The sequence below is a fragment of the Arachis ipaensis genome, chromosome B02, assembly GCF_000816755.2.
Source record: "Arachis ipaensis cultivar K30076 chromosome B02, Araip1.1, whole genome shotgun sequence".
Classification (NCBI taxonomy): domain Eukaryota; kingdom Viridiplantae; phylum Streptophyta; class Magnoliopsida; order Fabales; family Fabaceae; genus Arachis; species Arachis ipaensis.
This window is the reverse complement of record NC_029786.2, coordinates 39,910,572-39,924,943: the sequence shown is the minus strand read 5'-3', so window position 1 is coordinate 39,924,943 and position 14,372 is coordinate 39,910,572.

Genomic DNA, 14,372 nt, shown 5'->3' with positions numbered 1-14,372 from the left:
GTGTACCGAATTCGTCGTCAAGTAAAAACTCACAATAGAGTGAGGTCAAATCCCACAGAGATTGATTGATCAAGCAACTTTAATTAAAGGAAAGTTCTAGTTGAGCGAACCAAAATTTGAGTTGGGAATTAAAGAAAATTAAATGGCGGGAAAGTAAATGGTAGAAACAGTAAATGCTGGAAATAAAGAGCTGAATGTAAATGACGGAAAGTAGATTGCAGAATCTTAAATGGGAATGGGGTAATTGCTCATAAAAGTAAATGGCAGAAATTAAAGAGAATGGGTAAGATCAGAAATGGGGAGTTCATTGGGCTCAGGAGATGTTGCATTCTCCGGATCAAGTTCATTTTCATCTCTTCCTCAATCAATGCATTCATTGATCTCCTTGGCAATCTTAAGTGATCAAATTACAATTCCTTGTAATTCAATCTCTCAAATCTTGACCAATAGCCAATTCCTTGGTCAATTGCTCATGAGAAGAGATGAAGTATGGTCACTGATTATACCACAAGCATTTCCCAAATCAAGTGTTAGAAGGATTATAGTCACATATCCATCCACACCCAATTTGGTCTAGCATGAGAAAGCATTTCTAGCATGATCTCTTCATTCCTCTTTCAAGGATCAGAAGAGATCCAAGTATAAATAGCTTCTTTTCCAAGATAACTACCCAATTGGATGAAGATCGAAAGCTTTCTAGTAAAATCAAGAGAAAAGATAGAAGAAGGAGAATGAAAACTAAAATTGATCCATCAAATTACAACAGAGCTCTCTAACCCATTGAAAGGGGTTTAGTTGTTCATAGCTCTGGAAAATGAAAACAAAGATGAAGAATACATGCTGAAAGTAAACTAGAAGTGCAGAGAAAGTAAAATACAGAGAGTAATTCTAGGCCAAAGGCTCCCTAAAGTTTCTAGCTCCCTAATGTCCTAGAATACTCACTGTGATTGCATCCCATGAGACTTTTATTCATTGATCCTTTTGTTGTCATTTCATTTATGATTTATGTTCTTAGGCTAAGAGCTCTGTAGGGGGGCAACTCTTTAAAATAAGCTTTCAGCCAACACTCCCGAACCAGTTGGTTCAAGGTGCTAGGTGTTGAAGCACCCCTAAGGACTTACTTCCTCTAGTCTCTCCCCCATACATACACACCATAGGCACATGGTTTGTTTATTTTCTTTCCTTGAGGTCTTGGTGTCCAGCACCTCTTTGGGCTACTAAATGTTCTGTAGCAAAGATTGCTCTTGATGGTGGACTTTCAGCTGATAATCCCGGGTTAGTTAACCCAAGTTACCAGGTGATAAAGCACCCCTAAGAGCTTAGTAATCCAAGCAGATCCTTGGTACAGGAACACCACAGACACATCCTTCAATATTCAAACCCTTGGTGCCTAGCCTCTTTTCTTGCTATTTTTCTTTTATTCTTCAACTTTGATTTTTCTTTCCCTTTTTCTTATTAGGATCTTGTTATTTAGCTAGTCTCATGGGGTGCGTTCAAAGCATAGTATTCATGACAGATAGTTGTCTTCCCACCTTGTAGTTGAACCAACTTAGCTAACTTATGACCACACCACAAACTCAGGAACTTACTCCATAGTATGAACTCCACTCTGGTCTTTTATAAAACACTCATTCTCTTTTCATTTGATTCAAAAGGACAACCATTCAAATAAGTAAGGAGATGATGCAGTAATGACATTCAGACTAGCCAACACAGCCCTAATCAACAAAAAGTTTAAAAGACAGAATTAAAAAAGGTTCAAACTATCATGGAAGCATGTTCTATCTCATACAAGATCTTCCTTATTTAAATCATAGAAAAAGATGGACCAAAGAAGGAACTCCACCACCTTTTACTCATGTGGATGCCCATGCTCTCCTCCTTGCTTGTCCTCTTTGTGTCCTCTTGCATTTCCTCGCACCCGTGCCAATCTTGCTTGCTTCCAATCCTCAAGTGCCTTCCTCACTGATTCATGACTCTCTTCCATCCTTTGTCTTTCTTCTCGTGCTAATTCATCCCTCATTTCTTCATACCTTGCGATTCCTGGATGCAATATAGGCAGATGTCCTACTAAGTATCCGAGCCTGGCTTGAGTGTTTATATGATGCCCAATCTCGCTCATGTAAACTCCTTCTACGAATGCCCTTTGCTCGGCCAATAGTTCTGCCTGTTCTATTTGTCTTCGATGCATCTCATGTATGTGTGCACCTTGATGTGCTTGGATGTTAATTAGCTTCTGGATAGATTCTTGTTGTTCATTTTGCCTTTGTTCTATCCTATGGAATGTTTCACTCCATTGTTGTCCTTGACTCAGTTGCTGCTCCATCATTTGCTTTTTCCATTCCCCTTGTTGAGTCATCCATCTTGAGAGTGATTCCTCTTGCTGCCCCATCATCTGTAGTTGAAGCTCTTTCTGTGCTCCTTGGCTTTCCAAATATTGTCGAGATAGGCCATCAATGGCTTCCTGTAGTTGGTGCATATCCAAAGTGGCTGGTGCTTGCCCCTTTAAGACTTATCCTTCTACTACTTGAGGGGCTGGCCTCTTCCTTTGCTTCCGTTGAGGCAGGAGAGATGCGGTAGCATGCATCCGTCGAACGGTTATTGGAATGCCTTCTTTTATCCACATGGGGTCCTCATCTTCAAACACCACCACAGCTTTCTTGCATAGTTGGTAAATAGTGCTGGGGTAACCTAACTTTCCTCTTGAGTCGCTTTTCTCTGCCATCTTTCTAATGCCTGTGGCTATGAGTTCATGAACCTTGATCTCTCCTCCTTTGAGTATACAGTGCACCATTGTGGCTCTCTTGAGATTCACCTCCGAGTTGTTCCCTGCTGGGAGGATAGACCTCCTTACAATTTCGAACCACCCTTTTGCTTCCGGAGTGAGGTCTGCTCTCTTGATGAACCTTGGTCTCCTATCCGCATATCTTTCCCAGTCAGCTCCGGGTACACAAATATCTTTCACAATCTGGTCATAATTGGGGTTGTTGTCCAGTCTTGAATGATAACTCTCTTCTTCAAACGGTATGGACCATAGCTTTAATGCCCTCATGACACACATGGGACCGAAATCCACAGTCTTTCCTCTCACAAAGCTTGTATATGACTCATTTGCCTTATCATATCAGACCGCATTTGCATAAAATTCTCTTACAAGATTTGCATTCACCTTAATGACCAGATCAGTGAGGAGCTCCCATCTTCTCTTTTCTACCTCCTTTGTGATTTCGGGACACTCAGTTTTCCTAACTTGAAACCCCAGTTCATAAATGATCTCCTTATCCACCATCCACCCGTATTGCAATGCATGGTGCAAGCTTCTAAATCTCTTTTCATCATACGAGTGTTGCTCCATAGGTTCCTTTCCTTTCTTTCTTTTCGAGCTCGAAGATGCCATGAATGAGAGTTAATGTGTGAAGGTGGTAAGGGTGTGGAGACTTTTGGCTGTTTAGGATTGAGTGTAATGAAGGGAGTGAGTGGGAATGTTTTTAATGGGATAAGAAGTGCTTGGTTCTGAAAGGGAGAGGTGTGAAGAGTGGGCGTGGAGTGTGAAAGTGGGATGCGGAGCAAGGGTTACTTATATAGGGAGGTTGTGAATGAATGTAGGGTGTGGATTGATGGAGTGGTTGTTTGATGGACGGTTGGGGTTGTGCATGGAGAAAGGATAAGGATCATCACTTTATGATGGAAATTGCTCGGTCTTCAAGGGTCCCATTCTTTTCTATGTTGCATGGCAACATTTTCCAATACGTTCCCTTTTGAGAACAAGTGTGTAATACCTCTTCATGAAGTGGCTGAACCTTCTTCATTTAATTGTCCAATCAATCATCTCCAATGCTCCTTTCCTTTTTCCTATAAAAATAAAATAAAAAAAATCAATATCATAAAAAAATTTAAACTTTACGGCTAGAATAATAAAGAAAAAGAATTAGATTGTTTATTCATGAACACCAACTAACTAACTAACTGTGTATCCTTATATGCATATTTGTGGCACCTTGGGTGACAGCAAACTTAGTTTGGAGAATTGTGATGAAAAAGTCTTTGTTCAAAGCTCCAAGACTAGCATGCTCTGAGTTGCATTCATGCTTTCTTGGCATGCTTTAAACACCAAACTTGTTCTTCACTATATACTGCATAACAAGGATTTCACCAAGTGTTAGTCAAGTTTGGGTTGGAATTCATAAAAAATGACTTATTAACTATTTTCTAAAAGCATATAAAACATGGGTTGCCTCCCATGAAGCGCTTCTTTAGAGTCACTAGCTTGACGTTTCGCCTTCATCAGGGAGGTCGATAGTGCTTCAAGTCTTCTCCTCTGGCAGTAGACCTATATCCAGTAGTTGTATCAATGATCTCTACATGTTCCAAGGAGAGAACTATGTTGATAGCGAAGACTTTAGGTAGCTGAGATGACACAGTGGGGAGATCAGGGGGGATATCCGGGAAGTAAGCTGAGATCACTTTATCCCCTGGAGAGAAGTCCTCTGTAGGGATCTTTTTGTTCCTCCACCTCCTTGGTACCTTCTTCTTTGTTCCTTGTGATGTTGTCTTACTCTTTGTGGCCTCTTCTTCTAAAGGAATTTTGATGTTGTCTTCACATGCCTCTGGTGGTTTAGGTTCCTCCAGCTTTTCCTTGAGCTGTGACAGCTGCTTGTTTCCTTGTCCATCAACCAAGGGAATCTCCGGATGAGCTTGTTGTTCTTCAGTACTCATATCTTTCTTCAGTATCTCACTGTGATCCTTCCTTGGTTCCTTGTTCTCTTGATCTGTTTCTTGTGAGTGTTTGAAAACAGTGAAGGCGAGCTGTTCATCATGGATCCTCAAAATTAGCTCCCCTCGCTCCACATCTATGAGTGCTCTGGCTGTAGCTAGGAATGGTCTTCCCAATATGATTGGGTGAGTGTAACTCTCTTCCATGTCCAATATGACAAAGTCTGCTGGGAGGAAGTATTTTCCAACCTTTACCAACACATTTTCCACCACTCCTATTGCTTGTTTTTGAGTTTTGTCAGCCAGCCTGATGACTACATCTGTGGGCATTATCTCATTGATCTGCAGCCTCTTCACAAGGGACAAGGGCATTAAGTTGATGCTTACTCCCAAATCGTAGAGTACTCTATCAAACATTGTTTCTCCTATGGCACAGGGTATGTGAAAACTCCCTCGGTCCTTTTTTTTTGTAGGCAACTCTGGTTGAATGAGGGCGCTGCACTCCTTGTTCATCACTATAGTTTGGCCTCCCTTGAGTGAGCTTTTCCTGGAAAGCAGTTCCTTCATATACTTGATGTATGCAGGCATTTGTTAGATGGTCTTGATGAATGGTATGTTTACATGCAGAGATGCAAACAAGTCAAGAAATCTTGAGTATATTCTCTTCTCCACAGCACCATTGAGTAGTTGGGGAAAGGGTGCATAGAGTCTTAGCAGCTCTTGTTGTGAGATTTTTGGTTCTTGGTGATCTTTTTCCTTCTTCTCTACTGAGGTATCTCCAGGTTGTTCTGACTGCTTGCTTGGCTTGTCCTCAGTCTCCTTATCACTTATAGTGACCATTTTGCAATCTTCCCATCTTACTTTCTTTGTTTCACCTCTCAAAAAGTTTGGACCTCAGCTCTCAGCCTGTTGATTCTTTGGGGAGGATAGAATCTGGCTAAAAATTTGTTCACCACATCTTCCCAAGTTGTCAAACTCTCCTTCAAAAAAGACTCCAGCCACTTGGCTGCCTTATCTTTGAGTGAGAATGGAAATAAGAGCAGTCTATAGGCGTCAGGATGAACACCATTAGACTTCACCGTGTCACGTATCCTCAGGAAGGTGGTTAGATGTTGATTGGGGTCTTCTTGGACTCCTCCTTCGAACAAACAGTTGTTCTGAACAAGGGTGATGAGCTGCGGTTTTAGTTCAAAATTATTGGCCTGGATGGTCGGCTTTTGAATGCTACTTCCACAGTTTCCTGGGTTTGGATTGATGTAAGAGCCTAAAACTCTTCTCTCCTCCCCAGCATGATTTGCTCGACCTTCTCTGCCATGGTTGTGAGCCTCTTCTTCATGATGGTTTTCCATGTTTTCTTCCATGTTTGGTTCAAAGTATTCATCCTTTTCCTCGGCACCCACTACTCGTTTTTCTCTTGCTTCCCTCCTTAATCTAAGGAAGGTCCTCTCAGGTTCTGAATCAAAGGAAGTTGAAGCCCCACTTCTTCTCCCTGTCATACAACCAACAAAGCACAAGCAAGGAAAATAGATGCAGGAAGTATTTCTGTTAGAATTACTGTTAGTGTGAGTGATGCAACATATCAAACAGTTAGTGGGTCAGTGAACTGAATTGTAAATAACTAAAAAAAACAAAAAAGTGGGAGGGGAAGAAATTAACTAAAACTGAAAGTAAATTACTCAAACAGAAAATTAAATTAAACAAACTAAAAATGCTCAATCTAGTTATCCTCCAATTTAATCATTGTTGATTCAAAATCAATTCCCGGCAACGGCGCCATAAACTTGATACGCGGAAAACTTGTCTCACAACAAATTTCCTTCGGCAAGTGTACCAAATTCGTCATCAAGTAAAAACTCACAATAGAGTGAGGTCGAATCCCACAGAGATTGATTGATCAAGCAACTTTAATTAAAGGAATGTTCTAGTTGAGCCAACCAGAATTTGAGTTGGGAATTACAGAAAATTAAATGGCGGGAAAGTAAATGGCAGAAACAGTAAATGCTGGAAATAAAGAGCTGAATGTAAATGGCGGAAAGTAGATTGCAGAATCTTAAATGGGAATGGGGTAATTGCTCATAAAAGTAAATTAGTTGGCTCTTCAAGTCTTGGGTATGGGCTTTTGGATCCTGAGTTTGAAGCAGTTATCTTCATCATTGGGCTTAGCTTTGCTTGTAGAGAGAAAGTGTGAAGTAGGCAGGGACTTTTAGCTCAGGACGTTAGTGGTGTTAACGTTGAGTGAAAGTGTGGGTTCGAGAACGTTAGTAACAATCACCTTTTTCACTAACGTTGCTTACCCAAGTATGAGCCACGTTAACCTCAACGTTAGTGGCACAAACGTTACCACTAACGTTGCCTCTTGGTCCTTCGCACACGTTATTGGGACTTACCTTTCCCAATAACGTTGATAAACCTCCCCCTTCCCTACGTTAGAGTCCACGTTAACTTAGTTAACGTGGCTCTTAACGTAAGCTTGCCAATCCTTCGAGAACGTTAGTGACACTTACCTTTGTCACTAACGTTCCAATGTGCCCCTCTTTCTCACGTTAGAGTTCACGTTAACTAAGTTAACGTGGCTTCTAACGTAGTCATACTAGCCATCTCCAACGTTAGTGACAAAGGTGAGTGTCACTAACGTTGGCTCATTACCTCTTTATCCACGTTAGCTTCCATGTTAACTAAGTTAACGTGGGAGTTTAACGTTGCTCATGGTGGCTCTTGGTGGTTCACCCCAATGTTAGTGACAAAGGTAAGTGTCACTAACGTTGGTGACCAATTTCTCTCTCCACGTTAGCTTCCACATTAACTAAGTTAACGTGGCTTATGGAAGCTTGGCCAACATTAGTGACAAAGGTGAATGTCACTAACGTTGGCTTCCCTTTTTCTTCTTAACGTTAGAAGCCACGTTAACTAAGTTAACGTGGCAACTAACGTGGCCAATTATGAGCTTGGTCCAACGTTAGTGACGAAGGAGAATGTCACTAACGTTGGCCTTATTGTTTTCTTCCCCGTTAGAGTTCACGTTAACTAAGTTAACGTGACTCTTAACGTGGGCTATGATGGCTTCGAGGGCGTTATTGGCGATTACTTTTTTCACTAACTTTGCAAGTTAGCTCCCATTCCACGTTAGAGGTCACGTTAGTTAGATTAACGTGGCTGCTAACGTGGTTCTTCCTTGCTTCTTTTGTCCTGAAATCAAGCAATAAAGTGCATCAAAGTTCTAATCCAAGTCATGGGAAATGCAACATCCAATTTGTCATTAAATTCATGAAAAATCCTCATGAAATCATGTAAAGTGCACAATGTATGCTTGAATCAAGATGTAAGTGAATATCTACCCAAAAAGAGCTTATTTTCTAAGAAAATGCATGAAACTACCCTAAAAATAGTAAAGAAAAGGTCAGTAAAACTGGCCAAAATGCCCTGGCATCACACAAGTGGGCCAGCTGAGTAAAAGGGTCATTGAAACTCCTCCTAGTACTCTCCCGAGCTATATAGAAGAGAATCCAAAAAGAGAGTGCAAGGCCATTACCTTACTTGGTGTGGCCGAACCCAGAGAGGAGGAAGAAGACGTGAATCCTAGTGAGGAAGACCTCTTGGGACGTTCACTGACCAATAAGGAGTTTCTCTTTGAGGAACCAAAGGAATCTGAGGCTCATCTAGAGACCATAGAGATTCCATTGAACCTCTTTTTACCATTCATGAGCTCTGATGACTATTCATCTTTTGAAGAAGATGAAGACATTGCTGAAGAGCAAGTTGTTCAATATTTAGGAGAAATCATGAAGCTGAATGCCAAATTATTTGATAATGAGACTTGGGAGGATGAACCTCCATTGCTCATCAAGGAACTAAATGCCTTGGTTCAGCAAACTCTACCTTAAAAGAAACAGGATCCTGGTAAATTCCTAATTCCGTGTAACATAGGCACCATGACCTTTGAGAAGGCTCTATGTGACCTGGGGTCAGGCATAAACTTAATGCCACTCTCTGTAATGGAGAAACTGGGAATCTTTGAGGTATAGGCTGCCAATTTCTCATTAGAGATGGCAGACAAATCCATAAAAATGGCTTATGGACAAGTAGAGGACGTGTTAGTAAAGGTTGAAGGCCTTTACATCCCTGCTGATTTCATAATCCTAGACACTTGGAAGGATGAGGATGAATCCATCATCCTTGGAAGACCCTTCCTAGCCACTGCAAAAGCTGTGATTAATATGGACAGAGGAGAGTTAGTCTTTCAACTGAATGAGGACAACCTTGTTTTTAAAACTCAAGTATCTCCTTCTGTAACCATGGAGAGGAAGCATGAAAAGCTTCTCTCACTGCAGAGTCAACCAAAGCCCCCACAGTCAAACTCTAAGTTTGGTGTTGGGAGGCCACAACCAAACTCTAAGTTTGGTGTTGAACCCCCACATTCAAACTCTAAGTTTGGAGTTGGGAGGTCCCAACAATGCTCTGAACATCTGTGAGGCTCCATGAGAGCTCACTGTCTAGCTATTGACATTAAAGAAGCGCTTGTTGGGAGGCAACCCATTGTTATTTAATTATATCGATTTATTTTCCATTGCTATTTTATGTTTTCTTTAGGTTGATGATCATGTGAAGCCACAAAACCTACTGAAGAATAAAAAACAGAATAAAAAATAGCATTAAAAATAGCTCACCCTGGAGGAGGAGCTTACTGGCATTTAAACGCCAGTAAGAAGCGTCAAACTGGCGTTTAACGCCAAAAAGAAGCATCAAGCTGGCATTAAACGCCAGAAACAAGCACCAGACTGGTGTTTAACGCCAGAACAGAGCAGGAAATTAGCGTTAAATGCCAGAAACAAGCAGCAAGTTGGCGTTTAACGCCAGACATGCATGCTAAGGGCGTTTTACATGCCTAATTGGAGCAGGGATGTTAAGTCCTTGACCCACTGGATCTGTAGACCCCACAGGATCCCCACAGGATCTGTGGACCCCACAGGATCCCCACCTACCCCACCTCTTCTTCTCTCCTCTTCACACCTTTTCGTAACCCTCTTCCTCAAATACCCTTCACCAATCACCTCCATACCTCTTCCCCATACATTCCACCTACCTCCAAAATTCAAATTCTTTTCTCTTCCAAACCCAACCCTAATGGCCGAACCCTAAACCTCCCCCCACTCCTATATAAACCCCTCATTCCTTCTTCATTTTCACACAACACAACCCTTTCTTCTCCCCCTTGGCCGAATACACCTTCTCCCTCCATCTCCTCCATTTTCTTCATCTTCTACTACTTCCTTTCTTTTTTGCTCGGGGACGAGCAAACATTTTAAGTTTGGTGTGGTAAAAGCATTGCTTTTGTTTTTCCATAACCATTAATGGCACCTAAGGCCAGAGAAACCTCAAGAAAGAGGAAAGGGAAGGCAATTGCTTCCACCTCTGAGTCATGGGAGATGGAGAGATTCATCTCAAAGGTCCATCAAGACCACTTCTATGAAGTTTTGGCCAAGAAGAAAGTGATCCCTGAGGTTCCTTTCAAGCTCAAAAAGAATGAGTATCCGGAGATCCGACATGAGATACGAAGAAGAGGTTGGGAAGTTCTCACCAACCCCATTCAACAAGTCAGGATCTTAATGGTTTAATAGTTCTATGCAAATGCATGGATCACTAGGAACCATGATCAAAGTGTGAACCTGAATCCAAAGAATTGGCTTATAATGGTTCGGGGGAAATACTTAGATTTCAGTCCGGAAAATGTGAGGCTGGCGTTCAATTTGCCAATGATGCAAGAAAACGCACGCCCCTACACTAGAAGGCTCAACTTCGATCAAAGGTTGGACCAAGTCCTCATGGACTTATGTGTAGAAGGAGCTCAATGGAAAGTTAACTCAAGAGGCAAGCTGGTTCAATTAAGAAGACCGGACCTTAAGCCTGTAGCTAGAGGATGGTTGGAGTTTATTCAACGCTCAATTATTCCTACTAGCAACCGGTCTGAAGTTACTGTAGACCGGGCCATCATGATCCATAGTATCATGATTGGGGAGGAAGTGGAAGTTCATGAGATTATACCTTAAGAACCCTATAAGGTGGCTGACAAGTATTCCACTTTGGCAAGGTTAGCATTTCTTCACCTTATTTGCCACCTATGAAATTCGACTGGGATTAACATAGAGGGAGACATCCTCATTGATGAGGACAAGCCCATCACTAAGAAAAGAATGGAGCAAACAAGAGATCATGGACCTCAACAAGAGCATGAGGAAATTCCTCACCATGAAATCCCTGATATGCCTTAGGGGATGCATTTTCCTCCACAAAACTATTGGGAGAAAATCAATACCTCCCTAGGAGAATTAAGCTCCAACATGGGACAATTAAGGATGGAGCACCAAGAGCACTCCATCATCCTCCATGAGATTAAAGAAGATCAAAGAGTTATGAGGGAGGAGCAACAAAGATAAGGAAGAGACATAAAGGAGCTCAAGAGCACCATTGGTTCTTCAAGAAGAGGAAGACGCCACCCTCACTAAGGTGGACCCGTTCCTTAATCTCCTTGTTCTTATTTTTCTGTTTTTCGTTTACTATGCTTTATGTTTTATTTATGTTTATGTCTTCACTATATGATCATTAGTGTTTAAGTCTCTATGTCTTAAAGCTATGAATGTCCTATGAATCCATCACCTCTCTTAAATGAAAACTGTTCTAAAAACAAAAGAACAAGAAGTACATGGTTTCGAATTCATCCTTGAAATTAGTTTAATTATTTTGATGTGGTGACAATACTTTTTGTTTTCTGAATGAATGCTTGAACAGTACATATGTCTTTTGAAATTGTTGTTTATGAATGTTAAAATTGTGGGTTCCTGAAAGAATGATGAAAAAGGAGAAATGTTATTTGATAATCTGAAAAATCATAAAATTGATTCTTGAAGCAAGAAAAAGCAGTGAATACAAAAGCTTGCAAAAAAAAAGGAAAAAAAAAGAAAAATGCGAAAAAAAAAAAGAAAAAAAATCATTAGAAAAAGCAAGCAGAAAAAGCCAAAAGCTCTTTAAACCAAAAGGCAAGAGCAAAAAGCCAGTAACCCTTTAAACCAAAAGGTTGGAATTCATTGTATATTCTTTCTTTTTATCCTATTTGATTTTTAGTTGCTTGGGGATAAGCAACAATTTAAGTTTGGTGTTGTGATGAGCGGATAATTTACACGCTTTTTGGCATTGTTTTTATATAGTTTTTAGTATAATTTAGTTAGTTTTATTATATTTTTATTAGTTTTTAAATAAAAATCACATTTCTGGACTTTACTATGAGTTTGTGTGTTTTTCTGTGATTTCAGGTATTTTCTGGCTGAAATTGAGGGACTTGAGCAAAAATCAGATTCAGAGGCTGAAGAAGGACTGCAGATGTTGTTGGATTCTGACCTCCCTGCACTCAAAGTGGATTTTCTGGATCTACAGAAGCCCAAATGGTGCTCTCTCAATTGCGTTGGAAAGTAGACATCCAGGGCTTTCCAGCCATATATAATAGTCTATACTTTGCTCGAGTTTAGATGATGCAAACGGCTGTTCAACGCCAGCTTTTTGCCCTATTCTGGAGTTAAACGCCAGAAACAGGTTGCAAAGCAGAGTTAAACGACAGAAATAGGTTACAAACTGGCGTTTAACTCCAAGGAAGACCTCTACACGTGAAAGCTTCAATGCTTAGTCCAAGCACACACCAAGTGGGCCCGGGAGTGGATTTCTGCATCATTTACTTATTTCTGTAACCCTAGTAACTAGTTTATTATAAATAGGACTTTTACTATTGTATTAGACATGTTTGGACATCTTTTGATCATCTTTGGATTATCTTTTGATCCTTTGATCACGTTTTGGAGGCTGGCCTCTCGGCCATGCCTAGACCTTGTTCTTATGTATTTTTCAACAGTAGAGTTTCTACACACCATAGATTAAGGTGTGGAGCTCTGCTGTTCCTCATGAATTAATGCAAAGTAATATTGTTTTTCTATTCAACTCAAGCCTATTTCTTCTCTAAGATATACACTCGTTCTTCAACCTAACGAATGTGATGATCAATGACACACATCATCATTCTCACCTATGAACGCATGCCTGACAACCACTTCAGTTCTACTTGCAATAGCTTGAGTGCGTATTTCTTAGCCTCCTGGTTCATGATGCATGGTTGCTTCGCCTAACAACCGAGCCTTCCATTCCATGAGATCAGAGTCTTCGTGGTATAGGCTAGAATTATTGGCGGCCATTCCTGAGATCCGAAAAGTCTAAACCTTGTCTGTGGTATTCCGAGTAGGATCTGGGAAGGGATGGCTGTGACGAGCTTCAAACTCGCGAGTGCTGGGCGTAGTGACAGACGCAAAAGGATTACGGAATCCTATTCCAGTATGATCGAGAACCGACAGATGATTAGCCGTGCAGTGACAGCGCATTTTGGACTATTTTCACTGAGAGGACGGGATGTAGCCATTGACAACGGTGATGCCCAACATAAGCTTGCCATATAAAGGAGTATGAATGATTGGATGAAGACAGCAGGAAAGTAGAGGTTCAGAAGGAACAAAAGCATCTCCATACGCTTATCTGAAATTCTCACCAATGAATTGCATAAGTATCTCTATCCTATTTTATATTTAATTTATCTTTTAATTATCAAATCTCCCTAACCAATTGAATCCACCTAAGTGAGAGTTACAAGGTGACCATAGCTTGCTTCAAGCCGACAATCTCCGTGGGATCGTCCCTTACTCACGTAAGGTTTATTACCTAGACCACCCAGTGCACTTGCTGGTTAGTTGTGCGAAGTTGTGACAAAGAACTAAGATTATGAATGTCCGTATTAAGTTTTCAGCGCCGTTACCAAGGAATGAACAATTACGATTTCTGATACCAATCACGCGTATGCGTGAAAATTGACATATCCACTCGACGCGTACGCGTCGCCCACGCGTACGTGTGGGTGGCCAAAAATAGGAATTGACGCATGAGCGTCGGTCACTCGTACGCTTGACTACTCACGCGCCTCCAGCGCCATGGCATTACAACTCTCTGTTCAGACACTCTTTTATGCCGATTGGGAAGCCCACGCGTATGCGTCACTGACGCTTACGCGTGGATGGACTAATGTGTAGGTGACGCGTACGCATGGGGCACGCGTACGCATGGGCTGGTTCGTGCTCTAGGCACCCCTCCCGCGCATCTCCATCGCAACTCTTTGTTCGTTTTCTCTTTGTTACGCAGTCACACACGAGGCGTGCGCATCGTAGACGCTTGCGCGTCGATTCCTCCCTTTTTAAGTGCAAAATAAAAGTAAATATGCAGAACTGAAATTAAAATTGACAAAAATAAATTAAAACTAATAAAAAGGAGGATCATACCATGGTGGGTTGTCTCCCACCTAACACTTTTAGTTATTGTCCTTAAGTTGGACATTTGGTGAGCTCTTTGTCATGGTGGCTTGTGCTTTAACTCATCTTGAAACTTCCACCAAGGCTTGGACTTCCAATAATTTCTAACATTTCCAAATAAATTCACCAAGCCTTGATGAAATTCTTTAGAAGCTTCGAGCTCCCAAAGTTGATCCTCTTGTATGCCGGGATCCCAAATCTTGTTTTTACACCCGTCTTCAAGTTGATCATCATGATTCCATCCGGGTGGTTTAGGCTTGGAATTCCCAT